This window comes from Homarus americanus, unplaced genomic scaffold, assembly GCF_018991925.1.
Source record: "Homarus americanus isolate GMGI-L3 unplaced genomic scaffold, GMGI_Hamer_2.0 scaffold44659, whole genome shotgun sequence".
NCBI classification, from domain to species: domain Eukaryota; kingdom Metazoa; phylum Arthropoda; class Malacostraca; order Decapoda; family Nephropidae; genus Homarus; species Homarus americanus.
Window position 1 is genome coordinate 1 of NW_024727159.1, and position 24,556 is coordinate 24,556.

Genomic DNA, 24,556 nt, shown 5'->3' on the forward strand with positions numbered 1-24,556 from the left:
GACCCAAACAACCTGTACCCCAGAGCTTTCCCTAGAATATCTTCCACGAACAAACAGTTGGATAATGAGTGGAGAGCCATTGAGAACATAAAATTTCCAGACTATGTGAAAAATCAAAGAAATGCAGAGCTATTCTACAAGGAAATGTCAAGTATGAAAGATTGTGGGGTACGTGATGTTTGGTTCACACTCAAGATGGGATGGAGAAAGGAAACTCGCAATGTGCTCTCTGTATACATGTTGTATTGGATGTACAATGCAGCTTGGTGCTGGGAAGTGACAGCGTGGTTACAAGCGTGATGTAGAGAGAGCTGATTGGTGAGGGTGCTCAGAGGAGGACCAGCTTGTGGGTCGCCATGCTCGCCGGCGGGAGCGAGGACCATCAGGCAGGCGGAGGAGGAGGAGGTGTTGCTTGCTGGTTGGTGTAGGTCGAAAGAGAGAGGTCACCACGAGGTAAGGTCTTATATAGCGGAGGTAGGCATGGCTTAATAGTTGACCTCCGTCATGTAAGGCGGCACTGGTTGACCTAGACCACAAGGCATACACTGGGGAATTCGCGGGGTCGGCTACTCAGCGACAAGCGTTTGTAGGGGAGGAATCCACTGCAATACTCCCCCTTCCCTCCAGGCGGTGTAGGAGACTTGTTGTCTGCAGGGTTGCATGGCACATGTGAGGCAGAACGGGCGGTGCATGCTACATGTGAGACATAACGGCGAGGGCGTGGATGAGCCGGCCGCTAGGGGGGGGGGGCAACTCTGTCTAGATACACGAGATCTGTGGGAGAAAAGAGGGAGAAAGAGGGTTGCAGAGGCGATGAATGTTGTGCTTCCCTCGCGACAGGTACAGAGTCCACAGATGCGCCTGCTGGTGTGTGTGAGCCTGGAACAGGAGCAGGGGCTGAGTTAGGAAGAGTGTCCATGACAGCAGCAGGGTCCACGACAGCAGCAGGGTGCAGGACAGTAGCAGGGAGTACCTGAGGGAGAAAAGAGGGTTGTGTGGGTCCGCACTCAGGCGCATGGGCTGCGTCGGGAGCAGGGGCTGCATCAGGAGGAGCGGCAGGGGGTACTACTGGGCCGGGGGCGGCGTCTGAGGCAGGACGGGTGTGTTGGGGTCGGTAGGAATTTGGTGCTTGGGGCAGGAAGAGGAGCGGCTGTCTGCTTAGAGTAGCAGAGCTGCTGTAGGGTGTCTAACCTGTGGTGTAGAGACAGTAGCTGTAGAGCCGATAAGAGCTGCCTCTGTGTGGATAAGCCAGTCTTCCATGTTGCTTGAAGACTGGGAGAGTGATCGGTTTCTCCTCCATCCTGTGTGAGTGCGAATCTCCGGGGGTCACCAATTGTGGGGTACGTCATGTTTGGTTCACACTCAGGATGGGATGGAGAAAGGAAACTCACAATGTGTTCTCTGTATACATGTTGTATTGGATGTACAATGCAGCTTGGTGCTGGGAAGTGGCAGCGTGGTTACAAGTAGGTAGTAGGTAGTAGGCAGCTACCAAACAGGGAGGTACTACCGACTGGGAAGATATTGGAAGCATATTGTGTTGTCTAATGGTAGACCCTGCTGCCATGTGGCATCACGAAAATTGTGACCAAGTCCCAGGTTGCTGATCTGACTTTCTGCTTCATTTACACGCAATTGCAGGGTCTCAATTGTTTCTCTTACCATTGACAACACAACATACATATATTGTTCCTCACTTTTGATCTTTTTTTTTTCATTTTTGTATTTATAGTTCTTTATTATTAATATTATTATTATTATTACAGTTACTGTATTACTATCATCATTATTTTATTATTTTATTTTTGTTTGTTTTATCATAAATTTTATTTATTATGAATTATTATGACTATTATTTATTCTTATTATTATTATTATTATTATTAATATTATTATTATTACATTTTCGCCTCCCAGGCCCCAATGTGGGTCAGTTACCTGTGCTTTGGTGGGCTAATCCCCGTAAAAAAAAAGCGTGATGTAGAGAGAGCTGGTTGGTGAGGGTGCTCAGAGGAGAACAAGCTTGTGGGTCGCCATGCTCGCTGGCGGGAGCGAACGGCCGCCATGCAGGAGGAGGAGGTGGTGTAGCTTGCTGGTTGGTGTAGGTCGAAAGAGAGAGGTGATGATGATGATGATAATGGAGATAAAATGGCAATGGCTTGCCCTGGGAAGGGAGAGAAGAGGTAAGGTAGAAGGAAAGTTATGAAACGGAAGTAAAGTAGTAGAGAATAAGAGCAGGTGGGCTATCCACCTAGCAGAGACGATTTGATTGGCTGTGGTGAAGGCCGCACTAAGAGGTCGCCTGAGCTCAAGGGAACAGGGGGGGGGGGGAGGCTAAGCTAGCTAGCAAGTGGTTGTTTGTTATTGTGTTAGTTGGAGAGGTCTACTAGGTCCTTGTGTAACTAGTAGAAAACTCTCATCTTTTATCTTATTGGCGTCAAGAAGTTATTTATGCTGTGGTGTATAATTGTGTAAGGTGGAGAGGTCTGCTAGGTCCTTGTGTAACTAGTAGAATAATCTCATCCTTTGTGTACTATTTAGTGTACAATAGTTCTGGCTCTTGAGGGTTATGGAGAAGGCTTTTTGGCCACCAACTGTGTGATCTTCTGGTGTCCTCTGTTTTTAGTCGATGGTATATTTCGTCTTCCATTACTTCTAGTTTGTGCCATACTGCCTGTGCTTGGCTGTATGTTCTTATGTTCAGTGGTAAAATATTGTATTTTTCGTGAAGCTCTTTAATTTTGGTTGTGTATGGGGGACGTTGTTTGGAGGCTCTGCGGATAGCTTTGTTCTGTGTTGCCTGAAGTTTTAATTGGCTGGTAAGGCTGACCGTGTTTAATGGTATTGGCGGGTTGTGGGGTTTAGGATGTTTGGTTCACACTCAGGATGGAATGGAGAAAGGAAACTCACAATGTGCTCTCTATATACATGTTGTATTGGATGTACAATGCAGCTTGGTGCTGGGAAGGCAGCATGGTTACAAGCGTGATGTAGAGAGAGCTGGTTGGTGAGGATGCTCAGAGAAGGACACCTTGTGGGTCGCCATGCTCGCCGGCGGGAGCGAGGACCACCAGGCAGGCGGAGGAGGAGAAGGTGTTGCTTGCTGGTTGGTGTAGGTAGAAAGAGGGCGATCACGACGAGGTCAGGTCTTAAATAGCGGGGGTTGGCGTGGCTTAGTAGTTGACCCCCGCTCCGTGATGTATGGCGGCGCTGGTTGACCTAGACCACGAGGCATACACTGGGGAATTGGTGGGGTCGGCTACTCAGCAACAAACAGCGTTTGTAGGGGAGAAATCCACTACAATACTCCCCCTTCCCTCCAGGCAGTGTAGGAGACTTGTTGTCTGCAGGGTTGCATAGCACATGTGAGGCAGAATGGGCGGTGCATGCCTCATATGAGACAACGGCGATGGCGTGAATGAGCCGGTCGCTGGATGCAACTGTCTAGATACACACTATCTGTGGGAGAAGAGAGGGAGAAAAAGGGTGTGTGGAGGCGATGAATGTTGTGCTTCCCTCATGGCAGGTACAGGGTCGTCAGATGCGCCTGCTGGGGTGTGTGGGCCTGGGTCAGGAGCAGGGGCTGCGTCAGCAGAAGCGGATAAGGGCTCATGACAACAGCTGGGTCCACGACAGCAGCAGGGTGCAGGACATCAGCAGGGAGTACCTGAGGGAGAAAAGAGGGGTGTGTGGGTCCGCACTCAGGAATAGAGGCCGCATCAGGGGCGGCAGGGATTACTGCTGGGCCGGGGTCGGCGTGTGCTGGGGTCGGAAGAGGAGCGACTGTCTGCTTAGAGTAGCAGAGCTGCTCTAGGGTGTCTAACCTGCTGTGTAGTAGAGACAGTAGCTGTAGAGCCCATGAGAGCTGCTTCTGGGTGGATAAGCCAGTCTTTCATGTTGCTTGAAGACTGGGAGCGTGATCAGTTTCTCTTCCATCCTGTGTGAGTGCGAATCTCCGGGAGTCACCATTTGTGGGGTTTAGTATGTTTGGTTCACACTCAGGATGGGGTGGAGAAAGGAAACTCACAATGTGCTCTCTATATACATGTTGTATTGGATGTAGAATGCAGCTTGGTGCTGGGAAGGCAGCATGGTTACAAGCGTGATGTAGAGAGAGCTGGTTGGTGAGGATGCTCAGAGAAGGACAGCTTGTGGGTCGCCATGCTCGCCGGCGGGAGCGAGGACCGCCAGGCAGGCGGAGGAGGAGCGAGGGCCGCCAGGCCGCAGCAGAGGAGGAGGTGTTGCTGGCTGCGGCTGTAGGTAGAAAGAGAGAGATCACCACGAGGTCAGGTCTTAAATAACGGGGGTAGGCGTGGCTTAGTAGTTGACCCCCGCTCCGTGATGTATGGCGGCACTGGTTGACCTAGACCACGAGGCATACACTGGGGAATTGGTGGGGTAGGCTACTCAGCGACAAACAGCGTTTGTAGGGGAGAAATCCACTACAGGGTATTCAAGATGGGGGCGTACAAGTGCTTTAAATAGGTGTAGTTGTATTTGCTCTTCCATTTTGCCGAATCTTCTTAATTTGGTAAGCTGTATTTGGGCTAGTCTATTGCGCTCTGTTATGTGTTTATTTATTCCGGTTCTTGTTATTGATAGCCCCAGTATTTTCCTTCGTTTGAGTATTGTATTTCTTCTTTGTTTACTGTGATTGGTGCTGGGTTTATCCTTGAAATGTGTATGATTTTTAGTTTCTGTGTATTAGTTTTTATTTTCCATTTCTTCTCGTAATTATTTATTTGTATTATGGCGCGAGCTGTTTTTAATGCCATCATGTGTTTGGCCTTGCCTGGATGGCGGATGATCTGGGTGACATCATCAGCATATGCGATGTATTCACCGTGTATTGGTGGCGGCATGTCTGAAGTGTAGATTGTATAAAGAGTTGGGGATAAATTACTTCCTTGTGGTACTCCACTATAAAGTCTGAAGCTTGGGCCTTTGTGATTGCCTTTTATAATGTGTGCTTCTCTATTGTCCAGGAAATTACACAGTAGAGAAGTGAAGTTGTTAGGGAGTTCTTGATTGGTTATTTTATATTTAAGTCCCAAGTGCCAGACCTTATCGAACGCTTTTGCCACGTCCCTTAAAACTATGTTGCACTGTTCTTTATTATGCATTGCGTTTGCAATACTTTCGTATATAAGGGCTATGGCTGTGTTTGTTCCTCTGTGTTTCCAGAATCCGTGTTGTCTAGGGTTGTATTTGTATTCCAGTTCCAGGTGTGTTCTTAATCGTTGGTTAATTATTTTTTCCAAAATTTTTCCCGGTGTTTCTAAGAGAGAGATTGGTCTGTAGTTTTCTACTGCTGTGGGGGCTTTTCCCGGTTTTGGTATCAGTCTGATAATTGCTATCTTGAATTTCTTTGGGTAGTAGCCTGAAGCTATGGATGCATTGAATATATTTCTTAGTAGGAGTACCATGTTGCTTGGCAATTGCTGTAAAATGAGTTTATTTATTTTGCTGACTCCAGGAGCCTTGTTCTTAAAGCTATTGATTGTTCTTACTATTTCGTCCACCGTGATTGGTTTGTTTAGTGGGAACATGTTGTAGGGGTATCGAGATATTAATGTTGTCTAGCACTCAGGATGGAAGGAAACTCTAATGTGGTTTTCTTATATAATATAAGTTATATGATAGACAGTCTGGTGCTGGAGGTGCTGGAGGAGGTGTTGCTTGTTCAGGAAGATGGGCAGAATGAGAGTTGGTTGGTGAGGAAGCTCAGAGAAGGACAGCTGGTGGGTCGCCATGCTCGCTGGCGGGAGCGAGGGCCGCCAGGCAGGCGAGGAGGAGCGAAGGCTGCCAGGCAGCGGCGGAGGAGGAGGTGTTGCTTGTTCAGGAAGAATGGTCAGAATGAATCTCAATGGAGAGACAGAGCTTATATACCCAGCAGCCGCTATGAGTCATGTTGGGAAAACCCGAGAAGTCGCTGGTCTTTTGGCTCGGTTGCTAGGATACGGCGACATTGGAATGCGGATACGCTTGGTTGCTAGGGAAGACGGTAGCAGCTGGTGGCTGTGGCTACGCAGTTGTAAGCAGTTGTAGGGGAGACGTCCACTACAATGTCATCCAGTGTATTCAGGTCGATCGTGACCACGAGGTCAGGTCTTATATAGCAGAGGTAGGCGTGGCTTAATAGTTGACCTCCGTCATGTAAGGCGGCGCTGGTTGACCTAGACCACGAGGCATACACTGGGGAATTCGCGGGGTTGGCTACTCAGCGACAAGCGTTTGTAGGGGAGAAATCCACTACAAGATGATTTTGGTGAACTATATTTCCGTGAGCTCCCATACTTTGCTCTGAAGATAATATCTTTGCCCACATCAAATGATGATGTAGAAAGAATCTTTTCCAAGGTGAATCTGATCTGACCAAAACTAAGCAAAGAAATAGGCTATTCTTTCTACGCAGACTTTAACATCTCTAATCATTTCATCTGAAATGGTTCACAAATGTGTTTCATACGAGCCAAGTGAAAATTTGAATTTGGTTTGTAAAAAATCACAATGATTAATTGTAAATACCATGTATGTGTATTGTTTATTACCTTTGTATTTCATTGCAAAATGGGGGAAATATATGCACATTTTGTTAGAAATATATATAATTTTTCTGAACCTTATTACGACTTGTTTTTTATTCTATACCAAAATAAAATGTATTTCAATATCAATAAATATAGTCTATGAATATTTTTTATTTATTTCCTGTTTAATTCAGTTACTCAATAATTTTACACGTTTTCTCTGATGTGAGGTATGGCAACTGAACTAAGCGGCAACACTTTATAGTCTTTGGTACAGCGGATACAGAGTACAGCCTTCCAGAGTTGCCAACTTAGCGACTTTGTAGCTAGATCTAGAGCTTTTTGTTTTTTTCTAGCGACACTTTAGAGCGATTTGCGACTTGTCGCAAATCTAGAGATATCCACAGAAATCTAGCGACTTTCTGGATACTTTTGGACTGTCCATGAAAACTCAGTTTTCCTAATTTCGAGCCATAATATATAGCAACGGGGTTACAGGGACAATAAATAATAAGAAAAGTTTAATACATTTGAACGGGTCGTGGTACAGAAGGAGGGACACGTCTATTTCCTGATCACTTGATGTCAGCCCGTCCATGCATCTAACACCCTAACAGTGGCGGCTCGTGCAGTCCTCCCAGACACTCACTGCCAGGCGTATGATTCCTTTAGAGAGACAGCTGAATAATACACTACCAACAAATATATCATTTTATATGTTATTTAATTATTTTCAATACGTTGCTAAGTGAATTTTCATTAAAATCAGACCAAAATTTAAGTTACTTTCATAGTTGCTGTCAATGCTGTACGATTCATGTCTGTTATTAATTGGCGCCGCCGCCGCACTTGAAGCAGCTCAGTCTCGTACAACGTGTGGACGGTGTGGTTAAATCGTGCTTTCTTTAATTACCCTTTGACGATGGAAAATCGAGTGAAGTATTTGCAAAACATCAACTTTTCCCAGCTGACATTAAATGAAAAGACTGAAATCAAAGCAAGAGGAAGACCTACACCAGTTTTATCCATTCAACAGAACAGTACAAGCAGGAACAAAGAATATACACGCCAGTTTAACATGAGTGTTTATCAGAATGACAGACTGTCTGCTTTAGCAGTGATATCCATTGAAAATAAAATGATAACAGAAATAAAGGATTTTAATGAAATAGTAATAAACAATTTTGCTACATCGAAGAGCAGACGCGCCGACTTTATTTTCAATTAATACTGGTCCATCACCACCAACACTACTACCATGCCCTGGGAATTCGTGGACATCAACTACAACTCATACCTGAGGTAGGTCAAATTTGTGTATCCTACTGTTGTGTGAGGCTTGCAGTCCCTCCATTTTATTTTTCACGAGCCGCCACTGCACCCTAAAATTGTGGTCAGAAGTGGCAAATTACAGAGATGCGACAGGTGAAAACCCTTACCATGATCTGGCTGAAATTGCACTCGCTGCCTTATCTCTTCCGCATTCAAACGCAGATGTAGAGCGCACATTTAGTAATATGAACTTTGTGAAATCAAAATTGCGCAACAAAATGAAACTATCGACATTAAAGGCAATTCTTACAATAAAGTATGGGTTAAAAAGACAGAACACCTGTTGTGCAAGTTATGAACTTCCTAGTGATATTTTAAGAAAGATAGGGACTGTGGAGGCACACAGTTACAAGAGAACCTGAACCAAGCACTTCACATGCTTCCAGCTCTACAGTTGTTCATACTGCCGACGACTACGGAGAGGACTGGGATGCAATTATTATTGAATAATAGGTAAGTGTGCACATTAAACTTTAAAAAAATAATATTTTTATTTTTACATAATGCATTTTATTTATACTCCGTCCATTATAGTCGGCATTATGAAAATATTATTTGCATCAAATTACTGAAGGGGGGGGGTGGGGGGGGGGAATAATAGCTAGCGACTTTTCATGGAAGATTTAGCGACATTTAGCTACTTTTAGGTACCAGCCTAGCGACATTTGAAAATCCGAGTTGGCAACCCTGCAGCCTTCACTGATAGTCGCCTGATTCACCTTGAACCGTAGCAGCGTTCTTTGATAGCCTGAACAAGGTAATCGTGTGCCTTTGAATTTATTTTCATTGATTCAACATATGGCGGATTCTTAATTCGAATTTCGTATATGAAGAAATAAGCATTTATTGGCAAACCTAGGTCATATTGTTTACAAATTACATATCTGTATTGTCTGTATACGTGCTGTATTAGTGTAAATTTGTATATACCTAAACTTGTATGACGATTTTACTGATTGTCTATCTATTTAAGCTCACAAATCACATATCGGTAAGATTAATGGGTAAAGGTGGAAGAGACGGTTGGCACCAGAAGGACTTCAAGCAGTTGCACCTAATTATCAGATGTTTGGATGATACCGTGAAATAAAATCGAAGCGACAACTTGTAGTATTTTGTATCTTTTAGTTTATCCTTGGATCATAAATTATTTGTTAGAAGGCAGGGCATGAAAGAAGAGGGAAATAGTGGGGTAAAAACATGGTAAAGGTGTAGAAGAGGGAAGGAATTGTCTGAATTTTTTCCTACACACTGATGATATTAAGCACAAAAATAGGAATGACAATGCATAGTACTTAATAGAACCTGACCAAACATAACCAACGTATGGGCTTGTTAGGTCAGGTTCTATCCAATATTGTGTTAATTAATGTACAACTTACCTTAATATTGAGGTTGATATACATCAGAAAATGGCGAGGAGGAATATGTGGAAACGTTCACCATCATTTAGGAAACGTCTTTTGAAAAGGTATTCAGCGAGGTAAACAACAAAAGTGTCGCTGGGAGGAGATTTGTGAAGCGGGATAGAGTAAATAAAAAGATTGTCAGGTTCTATTAGGTTCCATGGATTGTCGTATCCATTTCTGTGTTTAATATAATGTTATTAGCATTATATAAAAAATAAATACTAAATAATGCAAAGAACCTAATAAAACCTGACCTAACATACATAAGAAAGAACAAGAGAATAAGGAGTCTTCAATAGGCTGGTTGGCCTGTGCATGGCAGCTCCTGTGTGTTAGGTCAGGTTCTATTAAGTTCTATGCATTGTCGTTTCCATTTTTGTGTTTAATATCATGATATTAGTATGCAGAAAAAATTCAACCAATTCCGACACTTCCTTCCGGCGGTCACGCTCTTCGACAGTACACCTTTACCAAAAACACTGTGAACACTGATAATATGGTAGTAATTTCGGTATTATTTTAGTTTCGGTCATCCAAGGAATCTCAGGAATTTAACCCACACCAGAAGGTAAATTTTCACTTGTTGCCACTAAATGAAATCAAAGCTGAAGCTATGATTTTCCAATGGTTTTTGATGTGTAGTGAACGAATTTGACCTTTTGGTCCAAATCAATAGTTTCTGTGATGAGCCCCCTTACCCTCCTCCCTTCTTTGAATCTAGAGATTTGTTATAAAAATCAAGGTAAAAAGTGTTCAAAACACAAAAGAACCTATCGGAAAAACAGTTTTGAATCTAACCTAACGGGGTATGCCCGTTTCTTCACCAGTTACACCCATTTCGTCACCACTGCTTTACCCGTTTCATCAACGCGTTCATTCCCATCAATATGTACATGAAAATAACTGTTGCTTGGGATAGAAAATAATAAAAAACACTAAGACAATTTATTAAAGACAAAAATAAAAACATTGTTAATACGCCTGCAATCATCTCACTTAAACAAAATGCGGAAGACAAAAATTTACTCGTGCAAGCTTGGTAAAAGACAATGACTTTTTTTAGGAAATTTGAAGTGGTGATATTTTTTCTTCATATTCATCCCACAGCTTCCAGAGATGGAGTTGTTTGTCATGATTTGCTTTTCTTGTGCACGATTTTAGCTTGTGCTCAGCAACTAGTTGTAATTGCAAATCAATCATTGAGGTTTCTCTGTGAAGAAGAGGGACAAGGAGGTATAGAGCAAGATTGATCTTTGCTGCTCGGTGGTTTATGTGCTTTTGCCAAATCACCTTCATTTGGGTAAATTTTTATTAGTTCACACAACGCTGTTAGAAAGTCAAAACTAGGTTTTTCTAGTGTATTTGTGTGCGTTTTGATTGGTTCTGACCTTGATTTCAGTAGGAAATTGCCTGTTTTTTTTAGTTATCGTGTGGTGGTGGTGGGGCGTTTTCCGACAAAAATCACAGCCAAGCAAATACAAAATACACACACACACACAAAAAAAACAACACTAGAAAAACATAAACCGAACCTTTTTTTGGATAACCTAACCTGATTTAACCTGACCTAACCTAACCTAACTCTCACCATATGATGAAATCATTTATTTCTTAGCTTACAGTATTGGCCTGGTTCTTGTTCTTTTGTAATCACTGACGGTGTACGAACACCAACGTCTCTTCTTTGTTTTGGGAATAAGGAACGAGTTACTACAATGCCACATATGTTGGTCTTGACGACATTTACATTCGTTCTTACACTTAGGACACTTTACTGAGGTCGGGAGAACACCATGAGACCTAATAAATGCTATAGCTTGTTAATTTTTTTCTTCATCAAAATGCGCAATCAACTCCATATAATTAAAGTGACACCCATTGCAGGCTTCCGTGGTCGGAAATGAATTTGTTCCGACCCAAAATTACAATCGAATCTGATTGGGCAAAAAATACAGCGAATTAAACCACAATTAATTTTAATTGGTGACGAAAAGAAAAATGCTTTTGATTGGCCGCGTGACGTGTATGGGAAAGCATGCGCATGACGATATATGAAGGGAACACGTTGAGTGGGAGGTTGGGTAGGCGATAATGGCAGAAGATTAACGGAAGAAAAAGGAGAAATATCTGGCATGTGTTATCTCCGTTATTATACTTTTGCGACGGTAATGTAATAGAAGAAAATTATCTTAAAATTAGATGACTTATTCGAATATGATAATAGATTGGGGGTAGGAAAGTTGTGCGCTCTAATGCAAAAATACCTACATTTGTTCTGTATTTTGTTTATTTATCAATGTTTTATCGTTTTCTTTATTAAACAATTAATATTCATGTATAATAATAACATAATTCTTCATTTGTTCTGTAGTATTTTGTTTATTTACCAATGTTTTAATCGTTTCCTTTATTAAACAATTAATATTCATGTATAATAATAACACAAGAATTCTCGAGTCGTCTGTATACATGTGTAATTTCTATTTGTGTAAAATAATAACTTACATTTAGTCACTAATACCAGCGACTGTTAGTGGTGACGAAACGGATTTAATATTGGTGACGAAATGGGGTGTATCCAACCTAACCATCCAAACCCAACCTCACCTCATCAGACTTAACCTAACCTAACCGGGGGGCTCCACAGTCATAAGATGTTTTGGGTGTCTACCGCTACTTCGTTTAATGATCTGGGTGTGTACCGTTATACATGAACATACATAATAAAATGTGGTAAATATTCGTCCATTTTGGTGTGCTTTACTCAAATCTGACCTTCATTTTTGGTGCAAATTTGCTGTAGTATTTGAGAAACTATGGAAAATTTCATTTGTAACAGAAGCCACTAATTTGCACCAAAATGGTGGTCAGGTTTGAGTAAAACACACCATAAAACACAAAAAAAGCCTAACCCAACCCAACCCTTTTTTGGAGCTTACCTGCTACTGTGGTGGAGGACACAGGTGGGCAATCTGGTATGCTTATGGGGACAGACAAAAGAATTTCTGTCTTTTCATAATTGTAAAATATTTCCATGTAGGACACAATCTTGATGTTGGTAGGACACTGTGATCTTGTAAAATTTGGATTGCTTCACTATTGTTCTGATAAACTTGCTGAATAACAGATAGATAAGGGAGAGAGCACTTTTCACACACCATCACCAGCCTTCAAAATGGCTGTTTCAAAATTATTGGCCAGCCAAGTCACATCACAATATTTGAAGGTCATTGGTTGTCATGTCACAAAGAGGAGGAGGAGGATAGGACAAGAAAAGTGAGCAGAGGATGAGAAAAGTGACTCTGGCAACATGGCGGGTACAGAAATTTATGCCTAGAAATTTGTGAGGTACTCCTTTAATAGGGTCTGAGGAGGCAAAGGTCCCCCCCTCCCTACCCCCGGTTAGGTTAGAGATATGTTTCCTGGGTTCTGTGGCTAGATTAGATATTTAAATACAGTGATGACTGGAACTAAAATTTTACCAATTTAATGCCCCTACGTCCTTTGTAGGCGAAGAAATTAAATATTTATCAGGATTATGGCTTCATCAGATCTCCTGTGGTGACCACGTTTTGGTCCACATTGTCTGTTATACTGAAGCGTTTGCGGTCTTTGTTTACAGGTTAAGAAACAGATGGCATGTTTATTACGATTTATATTGGATTGCATTTGTTAACTTTTTTAAAGATGTTTGGAAGATAGTAGGAAAATCAAAATGACGATGCACAGGTTAGGAAGTTAGGTAGGTCTCAGGTTCTAATATGTTCTGTGCAATCTCAATTCCATTTTCACATTCAGCATCATGCAAATACTGTCTCCAGAAATGTTGGTGTAATTCCATAAGTTATTTCTGGTGCTAACTGTCTCTGACATCCTTACCTTGTTAAGCTATCTTCTATTAGTTATGCGGGTCATGTTAGTCAGTTTGCATGTGGGGTGCTGGACAACTCGTACCCAAGTAAATCGTACCCATCAGAACATGTCAAATCGTACCCAATACAAGATAATTCGTACCCAATTTACGGGACAGTTTGTACCCATATATATATATGTGATATTTAGAGACGTTGGAACAAAAATGAGCGATTTGCCGAACAGGGAAACATAAGTAGGCCAGGCTGAAACGCTCATGCCTTGTGGCGAGTTAAAACAAAGCCTCCAAGCAATGCTCTCAGTCGGGGTGGAAGCATTTTGAACTAGGCCTTAAGGAATTTAAATGTACTTTATCGAATTAATGCAGACACGATTCATGAAGTTAAGGGACAATTATAAAATTTAAAGCTATTGTGGATAGTTTCCCAGTTCAAAATATGTTACGTGTGTCCCAAGGAAACTACAGTATTAGAAATACGCGGATAGATGACGTCATGGCGGGGGAGGCGAGCGCCCTGAGGTATGCAGGTGTTGAGCGGGCCTCAGTAAGTCACTGTCAGTGACCCAGACGGACGTCTAGATATGCGCTCCGTGAGGGAAGCGACCACGTGGCCTCGTCCCTTCCCGCTTGTTCATCCGTGTTGCAAGTAAGTCCTTATTCGATCTCAGGCAGTGTTTAGATAGGGCGGAGAAGAATTTAACAGTAGTTAACAAAGTACTCTTTTGGCAGTGTCACGAGAACCCACTTGGTTGGTGGTGATGGTGGTTTGGAAGGCATAGCTGGCTACTAACGGGGTGGATACCCACCTGGCCGGCGAGCAGACGGGTATCCCTAGTTACCAAACTACGGTGACTGACCGTAGAGCTTGGATATGGGCGATCTGGTTCATCGAATCTCCCCACCTAGGTTCATACAACACCACAAGAACCACCCACACATCTCCTCAGTCAGTCAGTGAAAAATCTAATTAAACACACATGAGACCTTCGGCTCCAACTGTCAAACATATCACCTCACATCCTGCTCCCTCCCTCCCTTCCTCCCTCTCCCCCAGCCAGGGTCTTAGGCTTACAGTTTTTATCTTATATAATGTCTCAGCTGAATGTACACGGGGCCCCCATAATTTTCTAATTATACATGGAGACTACATTAACTGGAAGAAGCAGAGGACGAGACAGGGCTGGGTGGGTCATCAATATCGCTTTCTTCAGACAGGTTTGTGTACTGTGGAAACTTGCTGGTTGAAGGTATTGGATCATCTTGAGGGAGTGAAGAGGCAGCACTGGTGGGGCGTGAGGAGACAGCACTGGGGGACTTCTTAAAATAGGTGTCCAATTTAGACTGCACAGTTTGCTTTTTCTTTTCATTATAAATTTCTCTGTAGCAAGCAAGTGCATCTTGGATCATTCTGTCAACTTTGGCATAACGCTCATAATTTTGATCCATGTCATCAAACATTTGCATTCCTTTATTAATTGTAGTAAATGCCTCTGCCATTTGCTTCACTGAAAACTTTTTGGGGGGTGCAGGTCCTTCTTCTACATTTAGACTGGTTTCTTCCTCTGCATCTTTGTGTGCTTCCAGTTCGGTGAGATCTTCGTTACTGAGCTCTTCTGCTACACTTTCAACCAACTGTTCAACGTCTTCATTATCAATTTCTACCTGAAGCTGTTTACCTAACTCCACTATCTTGTTACTAATATCCGAAATAACTTCATTTTCATTAAATCCTCTAAAACTGTTCACATATCTTTTCAGGATTTTCTTCCATATTCCATTCGTGCAATGTTTTGTAACCTGATCCCATGCTGCACTAATGTTCTTTATACATGACAAAACGTTGTACTCCTTCCAAAACTCTCTGAGCATTTTCTCACCTTCAGTAGCAGCAACAGCCTGAGCGAAGGTCTGACGTAAATAATACGCTTTAAAGGCAGCAATAGCACCTTGATCCATGGGTTGGATGACAGAGGTAGTGTTAGGTGGAATGTAGATTACCTTAACATCAGGGTGCATGTCGTCCAGGTGTGGTGGGTGTTCCGGAGCATTATCCAAAATCAGCAAAATCTTGAATGGAATCCGTTATTGCAGACAATACTCCTTGGCTCGAGGAATGAAACAATTCATGAACCAATCCTCAAACAGTACAATGGTCATCCAGGCTTTCTTGTTACTGCGATAAAACACTGGCAGTGTGTGCTTGCTGACATGTTTAAAAGCCCTGGGGTTCTCTGGAAAGATCATGAAGGGCTTTAGCTTGAAACCAGCAACATTCCCCCCTAACAGAAGCGTAATTCTGTCCTTGAATGCCTTGAATCCTGGCATTGTTTTCGCCTCTTTGTGGGTGTATGTCCGCTCAGGCATGCGCTTCCACAATAATCCAGTCTCATCCACATTGAATATTTGCTCAGGCAAATAATTCCAACATCAGCACTAGCTGCCTCTCCACTCACCTTAACATTGTGTAGACTGTAGCACTTTTTAAATCTATTAAACCACCCATGACTTGCTGTAAAGGTTTGCTCACATTCATCTCCTGCCTGCTCCTTCAGGCTTTAGAACAGGCTTCTTGCTTTAGCCTGTAAGGTTAGAAGGCTTAAGGGTACACGCTTCTGTATCTGGTCTTCTATCCATATCACCAATAATTTTTCCATACCGTGAATAGGACCTTGTCTTTTCTTCGAAATTATAGTTCCCTTTATAGGTGTTGTTCCTTTCACTACATCACTAATATGTTCCTTGTCTTTCAGAATAGTGGATATGGTTGAGTGCTAGAAACCTAGGTCACGTGAGATTGTTGCTACAGTTTTTCCATTCTCATATTGCATTATTATCTTCATTTTCATCTCAAAAGTAATGCCTGTCTCCTTTTCTTTGGAGCACCACTAGCACTGTCACTTGTACGCTTTCCAGTCATTATAAAGTCAATTAAATACGATAATAACGTAAGTTCACAGCGTGATCAGTATAGGATACGATAGCCAAACACCAACTAAGCGCTGTACTGAGTGAGTGTAACCACGCGGTGACCCATGCCACGCTCTCGCTCAGGACAGAAACGTTTCGGTATAGAAAATGCGCGCGTCATTTGAAAAAAATTTTGGTCACAACTGCGATGGTAGTATGTCCCGACGGTTGTAAGGTCAGAGTAGGTCGTAAGTGCGGATTGACGTAAGTTGAGTCAGTCGTAAATCGGGGACTACCTGTATATACATACATACAAACATACATTGGTCCCTCGGTTAACGAACGCCTCGGTTAACGAATTACAGTGAGTTCTGCTATAACGCGTGTTTTGATAATGCGAATTTGCTCTAACACGATTTATGAATTCGGAACAATATTTGTATAACGCGAACGCTTGTTTGCTATAACGTGATTTTTGCTTACTATTTCTCCAATTTTGTGGTATTAACTGTGAATATGGTAAAGAAGAATATCTCCAAAAAGCGTTCTGGTGATAGAATTCCCGGTGATTATCGTAAAAGAAAGGATATAACACTTGAAGAGAAGCTCAATGTTATCAACCTCAAAATCACTCTTCTCCCCCATCAAGTTATATTCATATTTTTTCAAGGTAAAGTGTTACATTTACTGTATGATTTCATTATTAGATATGAATGTAACATTTATTTAGACTGTGCTATCCTTTGTGTTAGGCTAACTACTAAATTTTTTTGATTTCGAGTAATCTGCACCTAACCCTATTTTCTCCATAAGCCCTGTTATTTATATTACGCGATTTTCTATAACACGATATTTTACAAGAACACAATTATCGCGTTATAGCAGAACTACCTGTACCTTCCATAAGAATCTTCAATTCGGTTAACGAACAAAAATTCGGTTAAGGAAATTCTTACGAAAACATGTCAACATGTTTTAGCTTGCTCACCTGTTTTAGCTTGCTCACCAGCTGGAAGATTAGTCCGCCAATACAGTAATCGGTTCTAGGGGATTATATTCGGTTCCATTGGAGTAAATATCAAGAAGATTGTGTTATTCAATATTGTTCCAAGTTTTATATTAAAATTATTAGTCATTTTAACACTTATTTAACATAATTGCAGTACAGGGAACTAGTTTTTGGTGCGCCCATCAGCCACTTCACTTACCCACCAAGGCATCAGTCTGTGTGTCTGTTCAGTGGAGGAAACATCTTGCTTGTGGGTCTCTTGAACACAGAGTATTTTTACATTTTTACTGTACAATTATTGGTCATTCTGAAATTTATTTAACATACTGTATTGACAATTTATAGTGCAGTGCACTGTTGATTTAAAGAAAATAATCTTGAATTACACCTAGTGAACTTAAAATTTTATTGGTGAAATGACGGCATCAAGCATGGGGTGATTTCTCTTCCATCCCCACTTCCTTCTCTTCTCCCTTCTCCTCCACCCCCACTTATAATTCCCATCATCATTATCAACCAGGAGCCTTCTACATACACACCTCAAAGTAAGTGTACTTTACTGCAGTTTTTTTTTACTTTGTATGTACTTTTCGGTGAGCTGGAACCAATTACCCAATATTCCATTGAAACAATGGATTCGGTTAACGAACGACCTTCTGGAATGAAGAATATTTGTAGGTTGCTACTCAGTGTTGAATTTTCACCAATAAATGCAACATGAGGTATTCTTCCCTTGATTGGTTTTTCGACATAGCCTACAGCAACGCCTTGCACACCATGGAGATCGAGGAGGACAAACTATTCCTTCAACAGCAACGAAAACTAGGACGACCTGGTTGCATGGGATCAGTCGATTGCAACCTTGCAAAGAAGGAGGCAAGAAAGGATGATCGATTATTGCAAGCAACAAAACGGCGACTTGTTCAAAAAGAAAAGACCAAAATGTGGAAGGAAAGGATTGATCTGGTTTCATCATCTTCTAGCAGTGCGGAAATCTCGGAGGATGAAGAATCACCAGGACCAACAACTTTGCCGCCATCACCTTCAAAGCATCCACGGAAGCTAGTAGTCAACCAACATGTCTGTGCAGCCCTCGATTGGACCAAAGTCACTGACCGAAACTCCATGTATATCTTGGCAGCTATGGCTCGGAATATGGGCCAAGAAGTCTCTAATTTAACTATCAGTCGATCCTCAATTCGCCGCCATCGAATCCAGCACCGTGAGAACATCGCAGCCATCATCAAAGAGAAGTTCTCCCCTATGGCGCCACTTGTCATCCATTGGGATGGCAAAATGATGAATGACATCATTGGCTGGGATGGCGTAGACCGTCTCCCAATCCTGGTTTCAGGAGGCAATGCAACCCAACTCCTCGGCATCCCGAAACTACTGTCTGGCACCAGAAAGTCTATGGCAGATATTTTCAAAAAAGCTATTGAAGAATGTTCGGTGAAAAACAATGTTGTGGCGATGTGTTTTGACACAACAGCCACAAATACGGGTGGAATGAATGGAGCCTGTAATCTGTTGGAGCAGAAAATGGAGAAGGAACTCTTACATCTTGCCAGACGACATCACACACTTGAAATTGTTTTGGAAGCAGCCTTCCATGCAGTGGTGGGTATATCGACAGGTCCAGATATTCTAATGTTTAAACGTTAAAAGCAGAAATGGGGTTTAATTGACAAAAGCATCCCCTCTACGGTGATGGACACACATCCAGGTCCTTGGTTGCTAGAAATTGGGGACGAGATTATCAAGTTTGTGACAGAACAACTTATAATTCACCAGCCCAGGGACGACTACCGAGAGCTCCTGGAGCTATCGATCATCTTCCTTGGTGGGGTTCCTCCTCGTGGTATCGGTTTCAAGGCACCAGGAGGCCTCCATCGCGCTTGGTGGATAGCTAAAGCCATCTATTATATGAAACTCTGGATGTTCCGGGCTCAGTTCAAGCTGACTCCACGGGAGGAGCTAGGTCTAAAAGCGATTTGTGATTTCATCATCAAGATATATCTTAAGGCTTGGTATATCTCTCCTGTGCCCCAGCTCGCTCCTGTACAAAACCTCTGGCTGTTGAAGGAGCTCCAGCGATACCACAGTATCCATCCAAAGATTTCGGCAGTGACTCTCAAGAAATTTCAAGGTCATCTCTGGTACTTAAGTGAGCACCTTGTTCCTTTGGAACTATTCGATGACTTGGGATCAATCACTCTGGAAGACAAAAGGGCGATGGCACAGAGGATGCTCCGTACAACAGATGAGGTGGATCCAATGATGAGGGCTGTCGTGGACTTATCTGCCATTCAAGAGAAAAATATCAGTTCTTTCTTTAACGGACAATCCAAGGCATTCTTTCGAATTTTGGGTCGAGATGATATAGATAGATTTTCTATGCAGTGTATTATCTAAGCATTTCCGACTTACGACCATTTCGACTTACTACCTGGATTTGGGTCCCTAACCCCGTTGTAAGTCGGGAAGGAGCTGTAGTTGCTTGACTTATCTCCCTCTCGGTATTGTTCATCTTCAACGACACCTTTACGTGAACATGTGGTGTTTACATTTGATTCTACTCTTTATAAAATGGTCATTATTGTCTGTTGCTTTATATGTTTAGTATCATTTGTCTTTGATATATATAATAATTAGTGAAAAGAGAAGAAGTAAATGTGTTCTAGTAGAGCGGGAATTTTGTACAGCATGAATCTGTTTTACCCAGAAAAAACCTAGAATGTTTTGGTAGGGTTTCACTGAATAACGTCCTTCTCACATCTGACCCAGGTTGAGAATTGAACCTGGGTCACAATAGAGGCATACACAACATCGTTTCCAAACACTGGTACAATTACAGACATAATTCCCTTGACAGTTAGCAGTATCTGGCACGCAAATACCCTGTACAGTGATATTTCCGTTAGCTGGAGTGGACTTGAGGGTACACTCCACATTTTTTTTATACTGTACATTTGTTTCTGATTATTTGTGAGAGGATTTTCCCACTATTATTTATTTGTATGGGTTTTGTGTATGTGTGTCTACACACACACACACACACACACAATACAGGTAAAAGAAATAATTGTCCTAAGGGCAAAACACATAAAGGAAATGTTTATTTCTTTGTACACAAGTAAAAATGTATGCTCCTCCATTTTGAGAACCTAACCCCAACGAATTTGAAGAGCATGCTGTATAACTAAAAACCTTGTCTGCATACTGAAAACAATACCTGTACAATATTTACTACATGATGGACTTGGCTCCTTAGACTAATTAGCAGTGTCCAGCTTATTGAAAAATGTCATTTGTTAGTTTGGGTCATAGGATTAAACCATTTATTAAAATTATAGTAAACTAACCTAACAGTCATAGGTTATCTGTTACCGGTAGTTATTGTAGGTTATGATGGTTACAAGTGTTCCCCGAAGAATGCAGTGATGGGTAGGGAAACACCGGGTAACACTGAAGTCCGTTTATTATGGATGAGAGAAATACAAGTGGTGACTAGCGTGTGCCATGCACGGCTCACACAGTCAGACTGAGGCTGCCTTGCCATATGGCAGCCTCGGGGCAATGTTGCCACATAACCCGTGCAGTGTTGCCACGTAATTATATATATAAATGCTACTCGGCACAGTAGCTTATTTACAAGGTTGCTACTTGGCACAGTAGCATAGATACATAACCTACAGGTTAATTTGGTTTATGTAATCTTTCATCAATGGGGTAATGCTGTAGCTTTACATTCACAGGTGCCATTTGTCAACAAACCAGATGTTTCTAACTTCATGAAAACTTCCTGTGTCATCTGCTACTGTAATATGAAATAAGTTTTAGGAATTGGATAATAACTAATTTGGAAACACTATATTCTTAGACTTTGATTGGAAAAGTAAGTGTTATTGCTATCACTAAAACATTTGCTTATGCTTGTACAAGAGGAAACCAGAGGGCCAGGAGAAAGTACCCCCTGGTATGTGATGTTTGATAAGGTCACATACTGTACAGTTTGTAACAATAAATTCACCGATTCCCTTTTTCAACAGAATCCTGGAGTACGATTAATTTTGAGAGATCTCAAGACCAGACTACACTGCACACATGGTGAGTATAGTATGTTTAAGAACCTAAATTTTAAATACTATACTACTGTACAATATAATAAATATAGGCATTCCCCAAATTAACGACAAAAGGCTCCTTTCCTTAAAAGCCTTCTGTAGATTGTTTTTCATAAGTCAGATCACATTTTCCTTCAGGCTTCTATTATAAAAACTACAAAACATGTTTTTAATCATAATTTTTGATGTACACAAAGATTATAAGTGAAATACTGTACTGGTGCACGCAGTGGAAGACATGAAAGTTATAGTACAGTACTGTATGTACCGAGAAATTGCACTGCTGATTGTAATGGAGTGCAAAACTGTGAGTCACAGCCAAGACATATTGTTTTAATTTTGTAGTGACGCACCAACAGTAATTCAACTGCATTGTATGTACGTGTACAGGGAGTGTGTACATTTTTTAATATTTTATTTTCACTGTACAATACTGTACATGTACAGGGGGGGGGGAGATTTTGTTTTGTTACACTGATTTTTCTCATACAGTACAAATGTACTTTTATTTATGCTTACATTATTATGAAGATTTTTGTCAGCATAAAAAAATTGTAAAATCTTTAAAAAAAAATACATTAAGATTTCATATTTCGCGCGATTTCATTTCGCGTTTTTTAATTTCACGAGCACTACCTAATGTAACCAAGTCTTATATTTGGTGTAAAATATCGTGAGTTTTGCGAGATCCAGCCAACTGAATGCTGGCCACCGTCTTGAATGACGTCACAGCCCTCATGCCAGTTACAGTCATTTCTGCTACAACGCGTGTTTTGTCAACGCGAATTGGTTGTACAGTAATGCGATTGATGAATAGGGGAACATTGATTGTAAAACTCGAACTTTTACATACGAATGTTGGCTATAGCGCAATTCCATCCTCAATGTTTTGATTCCATCCTCAACGTTTTAAGCATGGCGCGGGGTTATGCAATGTTTACAGTTCACGTTCGACATCACATGTTCAAGTGATTCATGTCTTTAGGTTGTGAAGTGTTTTTTGAGAGACACTGTAAATTTTGTTCTTTTTTTTGCAAATTTAGCTGTTACCCATAAATACTGTATGAAAAGAATAAGTAAAAAGAATGTTTCGCAGTGAGGACTAATAACGGTTTACACCAGCGCTCCCTGTTTACATCACTTGATCAGTTGAATCACGCGGTTTCTGTCAATTACTCCGTGATTTTTGCTATTTTCTTCAATTTTGTTGTGTTAGCGATGAATACAGAAAGACAAGGTGAGAAGAATGTTTCCAAGAAGCGTTCTGGTGATCAAATTGCTGGTGGTGAACGTAAAAGAGGTTTACAAGAAGGCAACAATGGCGTTGTAGCCTGCGCCATCCTAGCGACCGCCCGGGCTGTTATTGTGTGCTTTTTTTTGGGTGGGGCTACCACCTGTCAAGTCAAGATAATGGCCTCTACCTCTACTGGGGGTCGTGCTGGTGGGGGAGGGACAGACCCACCTAAGCAGCCAAATAAGGAAAAGGAGAAGCAGGACTATCATAAGGGAGTTAAATTAGCCAAGTACTCGATGCAGGATAAGCAGCGTGTGATTAAGTTACTTGAGGAAGGCCTAAAATCTAGTTTCCGGAAAGCACAATCAGGTCAATAAAGGCAGAATTTGTATCATTTGGAGGTTATAAATGGGAAAATCAGAGGTTGAAGTAGAGTGGCCAGTCTATCTTGTTATTTTTTCCATTAGTTTACGTATCTGCATTTGGTGCAATTTATCCAGTCCATATTACTCGTGAAATACAAGATTTTACTGTACAGTCGGCCCTTCACATACGCGGGTTTAGCATTCACGGATTTGCAAATACGCGGATTGCCCCGCCGGAGGAATATTCTGAACATTGAAGTACATTCAAATCGCGCGCCATTCAACTCGCGCACGGCACCGAACACGGGACACCGCCCGCTCCCGCAACCTCACACACACACACACACGCATAGCTCTCCCTCACTCAGTCAGTCTCGCTGTAACCACGCTTGTGTTGACATCAGCATTGTAGTTGCAAAAATATTACATTTCCGTGAATGTATTATATCAAGCACAGTATGAATAGAATATCACTAATATAACAGTATTTTAACCGAAAACTACTAAAAAAACGAGTAACATATCTTGAACATCGGAAGGTTAGGTAAAGTCTCTTGTTTTCGTCATGTATTTTATCCTATTTTACATTGAAATACATCACGTTTCAGCAAGACTACTATTTCTTTCTGAGAATATATTCATTCAGGCACAGTTTAGGTAAAATATACATGTGCTGTAACATTTTTTTATTGAAAAAGATTCAAAAAACACGTACCCTCTAGCCCTGTTCAAGGAGAAGACTGGGAGGAGCTGTTTGGTGCTTAAGACGATGACAAGGAAAATGATTTTGATGGATTTTAATGAAAATATTCTAAAAGACCCTGGCACTGTCAAGGAAAGTGGCTGCTGAAGGCTTCCGGGACATGGCAGAGGACGAGATTAGGGAGCTAATTGAAGAGCACGACACTGAGCTGACCGAGGAGGATCTACAGGAGTTAGTAGACTCAGGCAAGGAAGAGGAAGCGAAAGGGAAAGAGGATGAGGAAGAGGAAGAGCACCAAGAAATAACGTTGGAGAAGTTGGGGGAGATGACCAGGAATATTGAGGTACTGAAAAACCTGGCCTATAGTTTGTACCCCTCCATGGTGCGTGCCCTGAAATTCATGCGAGGGATGGATGATGTTTTCGCTCCATACAAAAACATCATGGAAGAAATGAATGAAAGAGACGACAACTCCCCATCACCATGTTCTTTGATCACCGAAGGAGAGATTTAACACCAATCACTGGCGGCAGTGAGGAAGCAGCTGAATCCACCGTTGTCCCCACTTCACCACCCGTTACGGAATTGAGAGACGATGAGCCCGATGACCCCCGTCCTGTCGCCGAGGATAGGAACTGTACAGTAAAGTGAAGTTTTATCTCTTTTTTTTTAATAGCTTTTCTTGCCATGTTTATTGTTTGTAAAAATGCACAGCACAGTACAGTTCAGTACTGTACATAGGAAGTGGAGGTGCAGTAATTCACAAAACATTTGTGTTTGTTGTCGGCAGAAGTGACGGTGGAGGTGGAGGAGGCGGAGGGAGCGAGCGAGTTGGGAGGAGTGGTGACCTTGGACGCGGGAGCAGGGACGAGATGCGAGCCAGTACATTACGGGTGTATTAATTGTTTTTATAGCTATTTTTGCATTTTAATATTAAATACTGTACATTACGTTTCAACAAAACTACCATTTATTTATGAGAACATGGAAATGTAATATTTTTGCTGAAATGATGTACGTATTACAGTGGAAAGTGACGAAAGCAATGACTCGCTTTCTTTCGTTC

General features: G+C 41.7%; 1 long non-coding RNA gene across 1 annotated transcript; it reads left to right on the plus strand.

Annotated features, from left to right (window-relative positions):
- The first annotated feature begins 8,515 nt into the window (after window positions 1–8,515).
- On the plus strand, window positions 8,516–23,676 carry LOC121865792. Its single transcript, XR_006088822.1, has 3 exons — window positions 8,516–8,619; window positions 21,114–21,171; window positions 23,623–23,676. It is a non-coding gene; the product is annotated as an uncharacterized LOC121865792 (long non-coding RNA).
- Window positions 23,677–24,556: the final 880 nt, after the last annotated feature.